Consider the following 12,693-nt stretch of genomic DNA (forward strand, 5'->3'; position numbering starts at 1 on the left):
AAGTGTAATCACAGGCTCGGCTTTACGTGAAGGGCAAGGAGGTGTAGATGTTTGCTGAAGGCTAGCCTCAGGATTGAGTCAGGCATTAGGAAGGACAATGGCGGGACACTCACGAGAGGTCCTCAGAGCAAAGTTGAAGGCGAGCGACGGACATCTACTCTTCCCTGCCGCAGAAAGGACGGGAGGTTCTTACTTGCCTTCGCTTTAAACCATGTAATCGGGGGTCTGGAGATTTCGCTCTTCACTCTTTTTCCTGGCGCAAGCTTTTCCTGTTTCGCATTTGTCTACTCACTCTCCCGCCTATCTACTCCCCATTCCTATTTATCCATCCAGTAAACCTACATTGAATGAATGAGTGGTTATTATGTGTCATGTATGAAGCAGGGAAAACCAGGTTCCTGCTGCCCTCAGAGAGGTTCTGGTCTGGGAAAGGAAATAAGATATACATACTGTCAAAAGATAAAATTACAAGAAATGTAGTTATAGATCTTAACTGGCTATTTGCGATTCTAGCACCGGGCAACACCTTATTCTATGAAATAGAATGAGTATTCTGATGAGCTGAGCAGAGGAGATTGTCTTTATAGACAGAAAAGGGCTGAAAAAAAGCAGAAGCAACAAGTTTCAAAGTTATTTTACTTGTATTGGTTAAGGCAAAGGGACTTCCTTTATCATGGGGATATGGCTATTTCCCTTCTCTTCTGATTTCTCTGAAGGTCAGATGAACAGCTTAATTTCGGCTTTGTGGCTTGGAACGTTAGCATGAGTGACTATTTTGGTTTGGCCTGTTGGGCCTAGTGCGGAGCTCAGTCCAAACCAATGGCTTTCTATGAATTTTATTTATCAAGACAAACATTTATTTATCAAGACAAACATTCCAAAGAGATTGAGCTGAACTGGGGGTCGTCTCCCGGAGGACATTTAGGAAAGACTTAATGAAGGGGTGGTATTTAAGCAGGGACTGGGATTTGGACACTTCTGTGTCTGCACATAGGCTATCCCATTTCCATCCTCCAAGCTTATCTGCTCTTCTTCCCAAGGCAGGAGACATTTTTTTTTTTTTTTGACAAATTGATACTTCTGTTTTCCTGGATCCTGGATCCCACCCAGTTTTGTGTCCCAAGAGACTGTCCACCCATGTACATTCTTTTCCTGAAATTATTTTTTTCATTTATTCTGTCGTTGAGCATCTACAACGTACCATGCACAGATACTGGAGATAGGTACACAAGCAAGACACAGCCCTAAAATCTCCCATATCTCTCGTGGTCTGTTGGGAGGACAATCATACTCTCAAGCTACATTATCAAGTAGAATACATGCTACAATTGATCCAAAGTACCATTTCCCTGGGGAGGGCAAGAAGGGTTCATGGACAAAATAGCATATGAATAGGACCTTCAAGAATCAAGAGAATTTTAACAGTGTCTTGTATATACTAACCACTGTGAAAATGTTTATTGTATCTGCCTGGTAGAGATGAAGAGGAGTACATTTGAGGCTGAGGGGATAGCTTGAGCAAAGGCAAACAGAAGGAAAGAACATGAATCTCCTCTGGCTGGATTCAGGGTGTTTGGGGCAATAATAGTATTCGAAGAAAGGTTAGAACCAGATCATAGGAATTTTTTTTTCTTTTTCTTTTCTTTTCTTTTTTTTTTTTTTTTTTTTTTTTTTTTTTGAGATGGAGTCTTGCTCTGTTGCCCAGGCTGGAATGCAATGGTGCAATCTTGGTTCACTCCAACCTCCGCCTCCTGGGTTCAAGCGATTCTCCTGCCTCAGCCTCCCAAGTAGCTAGGATTACAGGCACCCACCACCACACCCAGCTAATTTTTGTGTTTTTAGTAGAGACAGGGTTTCACCATGTTGGTCAGGCTGGTCTCGAACTCCCGACCTCAGACGATTCACCCACTTTGGCCTCCCGAAGTGCTGTGGTTACAGGCATGAGCCACTGCACCTGGCCAGGAAATCTTAAATGTCAGTGTTGGGTTTTTATTTATAGATTTTTATTCTCTGGACAGTTGGAAGCCATCAGAAAAATCTATCAGAGGATAGAAATGTAAAAAATTTCTCAAATAATTTTCATGCCTATGTCTTGTTTTCCTTTGGGTCTCATGGCATCCCTGGGAGGTGGATAAGGCAGATAAGGAAATTGAAGTTCAGAAGATCTCCCTTCTGCCTCTCAGTCTCTTAAAGACTTAAGCCTTTACATGTATTTAGGCCTTCCTCTAAATGGAAGAAAACTCCACTCTCCATCTTACTGCATTTTTAACTTATATCCCATTTTTTCTTTTTCGTGTGTGGTTAAACCACTTGGATAATTGATATATACTGCTGACATTCTCTTGGCATGACTTACCCTCTAGCCTCTCCTTCATTTTACTAGAACTGTTTTCTAGGCTCACCAGAGTCCACTTGACTTAGTCCATTGGTCTCCTTCCATAAATCATCCTACATTATATATTCATTGAGCTGATAACTGTGTGTCAAACACAATGCAAGGGCTGATGTACAAAGATGAGTAAGACACCACCTTACAAACAAACAAACAAAACTGTGTTATAAAATTCATGGACTCATGTGAGGAATTGTGATTTAACAACAAAGATAAGAATAATTAGTAGAGAAAAGTACTTAGGTGTTTGTTTATTGTCTAATATGTGCATGTGAATATTCTTTACATTGTTCAGGCACCATCACTTTCTGTCTGGATCCAGGAACTATTTCTTTATGCTATTGTCAAATGTGCTGTTTCTCGCTAGTTTCTGGCTACCATGAGAAAAGGGGAACAACATTGTTATTCACAATGCCATGACTTTTCAGAACCTGTTTGTATTGTCCTATGTAGCTTTCTCTGCCCCTCCAGTTCCTAATGCCACTTATTTAAAGCTGGTACTGCAGAGAGTCCCCACTAGGGCAATGCTGAACGGAAATGTGGGATTGGAGCCACTGTAGAGTCCCCAGTAGGGCAGTGCCTAGTGAAGCAGTGGGAATGGAGCCATCTCCAAGACCTCAAAACTGTAGCCCGCCGGGCGCGGTGGCTCAAGCCTGTAATCCCAGCACTTTGGGAGGCCGAGACAGGCGGATCACGAGGTCAGGAGATTGAGACCATCCTGGCTAACACGGTGAAACCCCGTCTCTACTAAAAAATACAAAAAACTAGCTGGGCGAGGTGGCGGGCGCCTGTGGTCCCAGCTACTCCGGAGGCTGAGGCAGGAGAATGGCGTGAACCCGGGAGGCGGAGCTTGCAGTGAGCTGAGATCCGGCCACTGCACTCCAGCCTGGGCGACAGAGCCAGACTCAGTCTCAAAAAAAAAAAAAAAACAAAAAAAAAACTGTAGTCCTACCAGTATGCAACTCCAGCCTGGGAACTATAGGCAGGAGACTCCAATCCATCAGAGCTGCTGCATGGACTGAGCCTAGAAAGGCTGTAGAGGTGGGACTGCCCAGAGCTTTGGGGGCCCAGCCTCCCAGCATGTCCAGGAGTGGGACATGAATCAGAGGAGATTATTTTCTAGCTTTAAGACTTAATGTTGTTTTCCCTATTGGATTTTGGACTTACTTGGGAATAGTTACCCTTCTTTTCTTGCCTAGTTATCTCTTTCGGAATGGGAATGTCTATCCTATGCCTGTACCACCATTGTATTTTGGAAAAAGATAACTTGTTTTGATTTCACAGGGTCACAGCTGGAGGAATTTGCCTTGGGATGAATCGTGCTTTGAGTCTCACCTATATCTGGTTTAGATGAGACTTTAGACTTCGGGCTTTTGAGTTGATGCTGGATTGAATTAAGACTTTTGGTACTATTGGGATGGAATGAATACATTTTGCAAGTGAGAAGGACATAAATTGTGGGGGCAGGGGGAGAATTTTATGCTTTGAATGTGTCCCCCCAAAATTCATATGTTGGAAACTTGGCTGCCATTGTGGCAGTACTGAAAGGCCTTTCGGAGGCAATTGGGTCGCAAGGACAGAGCCTTCATGCATGGATCGATGTTATTACAGGAGTGGACTCCTGATGAAAGGACAAGTTTGGCTGCCATTGTCTGTCTGTTTCATATACTAACTTCTGCCTTTCACTTTTCCATCATGGGATGAACTTCACCAGATGACGGTGCCATGCTCTTGGACTTACCAGCCTCCAGAACTGTGAGCGAATAAACTTCTTTTCTTTAAACATTACCCAGTGTGTGGTATTCTATTATGGCAGCAGAAAATAGACTAAGACAGCTGGTTGTATTGATAATGCCATTTATTTAATGCTGGTTACATCGTTACTCATGATGCTGCACCGTTGTTCACTCTATTCATATACCTATGAATACTGGCTTCATAACTCAAAGTTTGTTCCTGTGCTTCTTTAGTGATGACACCAATGGCGATTTTTGCTTACAGAATGCAGAAAAATGTGAATAAAATTTCACCAGTCAAAGTTTTAGATGTATGTTTACAACAATATATCATCCAACCACATCTTCTCTTGAATTCTTTTTTTTTTTTTTTTTTTTTTTTTTTTTGAGACAGAGTTTTGCTCTGTCCCCCAGGCTGGAGTGCAGTGGCATGATCTCGGCTCACTGCAAGCTCCGCCTCCTGGGTTTACGCCATTCTCCTGCCTCAGCCTCCCGAGTAGCTGGGACTACAGGCGCCCGCCACCTCGCCCGGCTAGTTTTTTGTATTTTTAGTAGAGACGGGGTTTCACCGTGTTAGCCAGGATGGTCTCGATCTCCTGACCTTGTGATCTGCCCGCCTCGGCCTCCCAAAGTGCTGGGATTACAGCTCTTGAATTCTTTAGGCCTTAATCCTAGGCTTAATTCTAGGCCTGAATTCCTAGAAGGTGATCTCTTTCAGTGTTGACTGCACCCCTGCCTTCCACACACTGAAACCAGTTGTCAGGGGAAGGGGTGGATAGGCTCAGGTCCCATGGGTGGAGCAAGAAGAGAAGTTCCATTCATGTAAGGAACATCTGGCCCTCACCTGGAACAGCTTAAGACCAACCCAGTATCTTATGAGGTCACTATATTGATCAGAGGCAAGAGAGGACATTGATTGTAAAAGTTGGTTGGCATTACAGCATAATGGTCTTGAATGGAGAAGATAGGCATGGCCACTTCTGGAGGATTGCCTGACATGTGGTGCAAAGCCTTGGAGAGGGGTGAACACACTGTACCAGCTTGAGGTGGGGGACCCCAGTAGTCAGGTTAAAGGATGCATCCACTCTCATTATTGTGTCATGCCAGAGGTGGCACTGTGGTCATAAATGTGGTGAGAGCCAGGGCATTGACCCACACAGGTGGCTCAACCTCAAGGATTGGTGGTGAACTGTTAGTAGCCCAGAGTTCTGAACTCATATATCCAATGTGAATCACCCCAAATTAGCAAATCGGTACTATTCTAGTGGCCCAGTATTATTCAATGCCATAAAATAAATACTGTGCTGGTCAGCAGAAGCAATCTACTTGTCAGGTTGCCCTGGACAACCCCATAGGCATGAGCCCTGAAGCTCCTCAGGGCATTTGGCCAACCACACAGATCAAGAGGTGGGTCTTAGAGTACTCTGAAGAGAAACCAACTGGGATGATCCTAGCCACTGAAGAGGACTTAGAATATTTCAAGAAGAGCACTCAAAAGTGTGGGGTCCCCTGAGGATCTGGCCTGGGGCCTGAGCTAGGGACCCTTCTTGCCTAGGTCTTAGGGCAAATTATGTAATAAAATAGAGATGATCTCATATTCTTTGCTACTGCTACCATTGAGAGGTGGAGACTAGTTTTACTCCCTCTAAACCTGAGCTGGCCTTAATGACTTCCTGGACCAATAGAATGTGAAAGAAGTGAAATTCTGGGATTTTCAAGGCCAGGTTATAAGAAGCCCTGTAGCTTGGGGTTGCAGAATGCAGGAAACAAAGAGATCCCTTTGAATTATTATGACAAAGGAAGACTTTATAGAGTAGATGTGATTTCAGCTGTACCTTGAAATACAAGGATGTATGGAAAGGCAGGCACAGGGCATTTCTGGCAGCAGAGAGGTAAAGTTGGAAAGGGTATAGGTAGGCCCAGGAGGCAATCTGTGTCGTTCCTCTTGGCTAGGACAGAGAGTTTCTTTTCTTTCCTTTTTTTTTTTTTTTTTTTTTTTTTTGAGATAGAGTCTCACTCTGTCACCTAGGCTGGAGTGCACTGGCGTGATCTAAGCTCATTGCAACCTCTGCCTCCTGGGTTCAAGAGATTTTCCTGCCTCAGCCTCCTGAGTAGGTGGGACTATAGGCATGCACCACTATGCCTGGCTAATTTTTTTGTATTTTTAGTAGAGACAGGGTTGCACCATGTTGATCAGGCTGGTCTCAAAACTCCTGACCTCAAGTGATCTACCTGCCTTGGCCTCCCAAAGTGCTGGGATTACAGGCTTGAGCCACTATGCCCGACCAGGACAGAGAGATTCTGCAGTGGAGGAAGATTGAATTAGAATTGTGAGTCAGTCATGTCACAGACAGGAAGAATGTTTTGCCTCCACCCTGTGACCATGGGTAATATCTGACAGGCTTTTGGCCTCGGGTAATGGGATGAAGTCGTGTTTCAGGAAAATCAATGCGATGACATGTTTCCACCTTTACCTGAACTTCAGGAAGTGCCCCCACAGTTCTAGAGTTCCAGAATTCAGCAACCCAAGTCATAGTTAGTGTGTTTGTTCCCTTTGTGGTGAGACAAACTTGAAACACATCTCTCTGAAGAGGACTTTTGGTCTCACTTGATGAAACTTAATTCTTATTTCTGGAACGGTATTAATTTGTTGTGTCTCTCTGGCCAACTCAACCAGATGAAATAGAATAATTTTTGTTGTTGTTGTTGTTTTATGAGACGGAGTTTCACTCTTGTTGCCCAGGCTGGAGTGCAGTGGCATGATCTTGGCTCACTGCAACCTCCACCTCCCAGGTTCAAGCGATTCTCTCCTGCCTTAGCCTCTAGAGTAGCTGGGATAACAGGCGCCCACCACCACAGCTGGCTGATTTTTGTATTTTTAGTAGAGACAGGGTTTCACTGTGTTGGCCAGGCTGTTCTCGAACTCCTGACCTCAGGTGATCCCACTCACCTCGGCCTCCCAAAGTGCTGGGATTACAGGAGTGAGTCACCGCGCCCAGCCGAAACAGAATAATTCTATTATCCCTTCTCTCAAACTATTAGTGGCCCCTCTACTCTCCTGGCCTGGTCACTCCCCTTCCCAGAGCACCTTTGGATTCTTTTTCCTCCTAGCCCCCACGCTATTGTGTGTCCCACCTGTGCCAATGCTCACATGCCATCTTGCACAGTTGGTGCCAGCTGTGAATATGTCCCACTTCCCCTACTAAGTTATGAGAGCACCTCGAGATGCCCTCATCATTCCTCAGCCACCTTCTCCACTTTCAATCATCCTCTTAAAGTTCCCCAAAAGATCTTTCTAAAACACAGAGTAGGCTGGGTGCGGTGGCTCACACCTGTAATCCCAGCACTTTGGGAGGCTGAGACAAGCGGATCACCCAAAGTCAGGAGTTTGTGACCAGCCTGGCCAACATGGTGAAACCCTGTCTCTACTAAAAATACAAAAATTAGCTGGATGTGGTGGCGTGCACCTGTAATCCCAGCTACTCGGGAGGCTAAGGAAGGAGAATCACTTGAACCCGGGAGGCAGAGGCTGTAGTGAGCCAAGATTGTACCACTGCACTCCAGCCTGGATGACAGAGCAAGACTCTGTCAAAATAAATGAAAATAAAAATGTAAAAAATGAAACACACAGTTGGTGCCTTGCCATGCCAAGCCTTTTGATGGCACCTTGGTGTCTAGAGAACACAGTAATATCCTCATCTTGGCAGACAGAACCCTCCATACTGGCCTCATCCTGGTCATTTCCCCCATCCTAACTAGAATAATTGCGGCTCTCATCACAAGGCCTTTGTGTCTTCTGGCCTTTGCATGCACTGTTCCCTGTGCTTCAAACACTCTTCTCTCTGTCTCAGGCCTAAGCTATTCCTGTTCATTCTTCAAGTCCCACTCTGAATTCACCTTCCTTGGGTCACGGCCCCAACCCCTAGGCTGGGCTAGAACCTCTCCCCCATGCTTCCTTAGCACTGGTGCTCCCTCTCAGCACTCGTTACAGGGGTCCCAGTTCTCCATTCACCAGCCCGAGGGCAGAAGATGTGTCTTGCATCCCTGCATTTCCCCGGCATCCAGCTCAGTGTCTGGTGTGAGGTAGGTGCTTCGGAAATTTCTGTTGCCTGGAAATGGACTCCATTTCATTAACTCATTCTCCTAAGTATCCTACCTGCTTGGCATTTCAGAAACCTAGAATTATTTGGAAGTCGACTTTTAGGCAATTAAAAACCACCCGCAGCGGTGGAGCCATTCTTGGTGGAAGAGCTGTCACCTGGAATCAGTGCAGAGTGCCAAATACAGTGCCTCCCATTTAGGCACTGGCACAGCCGTGGCTGGTTCTGTGCTCCCATCTGCCTCATGGGAGGCAGGACAGGCGTCACTATGCCAGTTTTCTAGACAAGGACACTGAACTTCAGAGAAATTAACTCACCTGCCCAAGCTGGCCAAGCTTATTGGTGGCAGAGCTGACTAGGACCAGGCTGCTGTCATAAACCACCCTCCAGGTAGCTGCTGGATCATCTGGCCTTTGTGACCCAAAGAGGGCCGAGTCACACAGATAAATAGGACACCTCTGATGGCTTCCACTCTGGACAGCAACAGTGACCCCAGTCACCCCCACCCCAAAGCCAGGGAAACATCATCTTGTCATCTCTGGATTTTTCTTCACCCCCTTGGGTTAAAGCTAAGCAGACAGGGTGGCACTTCTGAATTCAGAGGCTGCAATGAGCTGAGAAAAACAAGCTTCTGTGGCCCCCTCCAGGACCCACCAGGTAGAGGGGATATTGCCCCAGGTGCCGCAGGAGGTGGGACGGGGACTCCAAGGAAGTTGTCCTCCCTAGAGAGTCCATCAGCAAATTGTCTCATGTAGCCATAACAGCCAGGAGCAAGGCAGGGGAGGAGGGTTTTGTCTAAGGAAAACCAGTGTATTGTAAACAAGATAAAAGGGGCTGGAAAGCCCCACTTATCACTGACTAATGTGTCCCCAGGTCATCGAGGAGCTGGACCCTTACCAGCAGCCCTGAGGAGGGAAAGAATTCCCGATTAACCCCATCACCTGTGAGCAGGGCCAGGGCAAAGGTCTGGCTTTTTCTCTTTCTAAGCGATTCCCATGGCCATTAGACATTGGCAGGGCTCAGCAGCGTTTGTAGGAAGCCCGCCCAGACTAGAGAAATGCCTTCTACACCTGCTGCTCTTTGGGGCCATGCAGAGCAGGGAGTAGGTGTGCACATCCTTGGGATGGCGGGAGAGGAGGTCTGAGGAAGGCAGGGGTCGCGTGAGGCTGGGGGAAGCTGCAGGGGGATGGTGGTGGTCTCCTGATCAATCATGGGGGTGGAGCAGGCTTGTGTGTCACATGGAGCGATGGGGGTTGGCCTAATTTAGACTTGAGGGGCTGGCTTAGAGACCAGTCTCTCTGGGCTCGCACTAATAATGACCTCATTCATTCCTTACGCGCTCCTCGCATCAAGGTATCTTAATTTATATCTATTTATTTTATTTACTTTGAGACGGAGTCTCGTTCTGTCACCCAGGCTGGAGTTCCAGTGCTGCAATCTCAGCTCACTGCAACCTCCTCCTCCCAGTTCAAGTGATTCTCCTGCCTCAGCCTCCTGAGTAGCTGGGACTACAGACGTGTGCCACCATGCCCGGCTAATTTTTTTTTTTTTTTTTTTGAGACGGAGTCTCGCTCTGTCACCCAGGCTGGAGTGCAGTGGCCGGATCTCAGCTCACTGCAAGCTCCGCCTCCCGGGTTCATGCCATTCTCCTGCCTCAGCCTCCCGAGTAGCTGGGACTACAGGCGCCTGCCACCTCGCCCGGCTAAGTTTTTGTATTTTTAGTAGAGACGGGGTTTCACTGTGTTACCCAGGATGGTCTCGATCTCCTGACCTCGTGATCCGCCCGTCTCGGCCTCCCAAAGTGCTGGGATTACAGGCTTGAGCCACCGCGCCCGGCCAACCCGGCTAATTTTTATATTTTTAAGTTGAGACGGGGTTTTACCATGTTGGCCAGACTGGTCTTGAACCCCTGACCTCAGGTGATTCATCCATCTCAGCCTCCCACAGGCGTGAGCCACAGTGCCTGGCTGTCTTAATTTACAGATGAGAACACTGAGACTTAGCGGGGTTACATAAAGCATCCAAAGCTACGCAGCAGGCAGGTGGCCAGCTGAAACCTAAATTTAGGCCTCACTGACTCCAGCTTGGGCGCGTAAGCACCAGTTGGATCAGATGCACCAGGTCAGTATTGAAGTGTGAAGACTTCTGAGGGATGCTCGGATCACCTGAGTTCTACTCTCCTCTGAATGTACTTCACCCCTCTGGAGAGCCTTCTTTGGTTATCTCTATCTCCTTTTGGGACCCCATTTTCCTGGACCATTAGGACGTGGGATGGTAGGAAGAGTTCAGTATTTTTAGACACAGAGCCTGAGTCTGATTCTCCAAGGTGGTCCCTTTGGACAAATCAATTAATTCCTCTGAAACTCATTTTCTTTATCTTTAAGAAGGAAGCAATACGACCCATTCTATGTACTTCACTGAGTTGAAAGAGAATTAAATGAGAAGGGGCATGAAAGGGCTTTCCATTTTGAGTGTTAGTGTCACAGTGATTATCACAGGAGCTCCTGACTGTTTCCTCCACACCCACCTTCCGCTCCAAGCATCCTGCCTTCACATTCACCTGCCTCGGCACCGCCATATGCATGTCATGCTCCTGCTCAGGAACCATCAGTGGCTCCCTGCTCCTGCTTCCTTAGTTTGGAATCCTGCCTTCCCCAGACCAACCCACCTCTACCTCCCAAACTTCGAGCCTCTGCTTCCCTGCCCTGCCTGAGCTGACCGTGGGCTCAAGTCATGGATTCTATGTTGGGTGCTCTAATACACTCTGTGTTTTCACACCTCTGTGCCTTTGCTGGCTCCCTAAAGTGATTTGTCCTCACTTCCAAGCTGGCTCAGATCCCAGCTCCTCCTCCAGCAGCCTTCCCGACCACTCAGCCTGTAACAGCCTTTCCTCCCCCTTGCCTTGATTGTTCTCAGCATTGACTTTGCTGGAGTATTGATTTCCACAAGTAATCAGTATCCAGGTTGGATCATATGCTTCTTGAGGACAAAGAGGTGCGTATGTCTTTTCATGAATCTGCTCAACTACTCCAAGCTAGACAGGTGATGGCTAAGGGGACGTCTTCAGGAATTACTCCATTTCCACGTGGGGTTGAGATGCCTTACCTCACCGTGAGAGCCACTAGAGCAGTGGCACTTGGAGGGTCTGGCGCACTGGAGGGCTGAATAAACGTTGATGAATTGACTCCAGCTGTGGCAGGCCAGTGCCGAAGCGGAGGTGGTTTTTGGCAGGTGGCAAAGAGTGCCAAACCAGAAGTCCTCTATTCTACATCGCTACAGGGCTTGCCCTGTGCATGCAGGAGACCCTGTATCATCCCAACTGACCCGTTCCACTCAATGAATCCTTGAGGTTTCAAGGGGAGAGTGGGAGATGGGGGTATTGAGTAATTGCCTTCCTGCTCATTTGCCACAAGGAAATGGAGGCCCAGAGCAGGTATGTGATCTGCCCGATTGTGCAGAATTCAAAGCCCACCTGGAACCTACGTGTCCTGACCGCCATCCAGCGCCCAGCTTCCTACTCTATGCTGCCTCTTGGGTGACACACACAGCAGCAAGTGAGCTCTGCAGACACAGACATTCCAGAACCCCAGGCCTGGGACCAGCGCTCAGGAGCCATCCTCTCAGCTAGATTGCCTTCAGCCTGCCAGGAGGAGGAGCAGCCCAGCCTAGACTGAAAGCCTCCAAGGAGGAACTTCTACCTGCTTCTCCACGCCTGCAGACCCACTGTACCTTGTGCATTTCATCTGGAATTTTCTTCTGTTGAAAGGAAGGTGCTGGGTGGGAGGAGGAGGGAGAGGATCAGGAAAAATAACTAATAAATACTAGGCTTAATACCTGACACAAGTTTACGTATATAACAAACCTGCACCTGTACCACTGAACTTAAAAGAAAAGTTAAACAAAAATAAAGGTGCTGTTGCCATGACCCAAGCCACATTCTCTAGAGCTGTACCATCCAATACGCTAGCTGTTAGCCACATGCAGCTCCTGAGTACTTGAAACATGGCTAGGGCAAGCTGAGATGTGATGTCGCTGTAAAGCATGCACTGGCTTTCAAAGACAGTACAGAAAAAGGTAAAAAGGTAAAATATTAATATGCTTAATATTTGTGTTTTATGTTGAAACAGTATTTTTCATCTGTATTGGATTAAATAAAATATATTAAGATTAATTTCATCTGCTCCTTTTTCCATTTTAAATATGCCATCTAGAAAATTAAAATTAAATACATGGCTCATGTTAAATATAGGCATCTTCCCAGCACTTTGAGAGGCTGAGGCAAGAGGATTGCTTGAGCCCAGGAGTTCAAGACCAGCCTGGGCAACATAGCGAAACCTCATCTCTACAAAAACAATTTTAAAAATTCGCCAGCTGTGGTGGTGCATACCTGTGGTCCCAGCTACTTGGGAGCCCAGGAGTTGGAGGCTGCAGTGAGCCATGTTTGTGCCGCTGCCCTCCAGCCTGG

The 12,693-nt window shown here is 47.0% G+C and overlaps 1 long non-coding RNA gene across 1 annotated transcript; it reads left to right on the top strand.

Annotated features, from left to right (window-relative positions):
* The first annotated feature begins 70 nt into the window (after nt 1-70).
* LOC105468246 (uncharacterized) lies at nt 71-12,066 on the top strand. The gene is made up of 3 exons (XR_011615904.1): nt 71-8,885; nt 9,102-11,222; nt 11,642-12,066. It is a non-coding gene; the product is annotated as an uncharacterized lncRNA (long non-coding RNA).
* Nucleotides 12,067-12,693: the final 627 nt, after the last annotated feature.

The sequence above is a fragment of the Macaca nemestrina genome, chromosome 17, assembly GCF_043159975.1.
Source record: "Macaca nemestrina isolate mMacNem1 chromosome 17, mMacNem.hap1, whole genome shotgun sequence".
Lineage (NCBI taxonomy): Eukaryota > Metazoa > Chordata > Mammalia > Primates > Cercopithecidae > Macaca > Macaca nemestrina.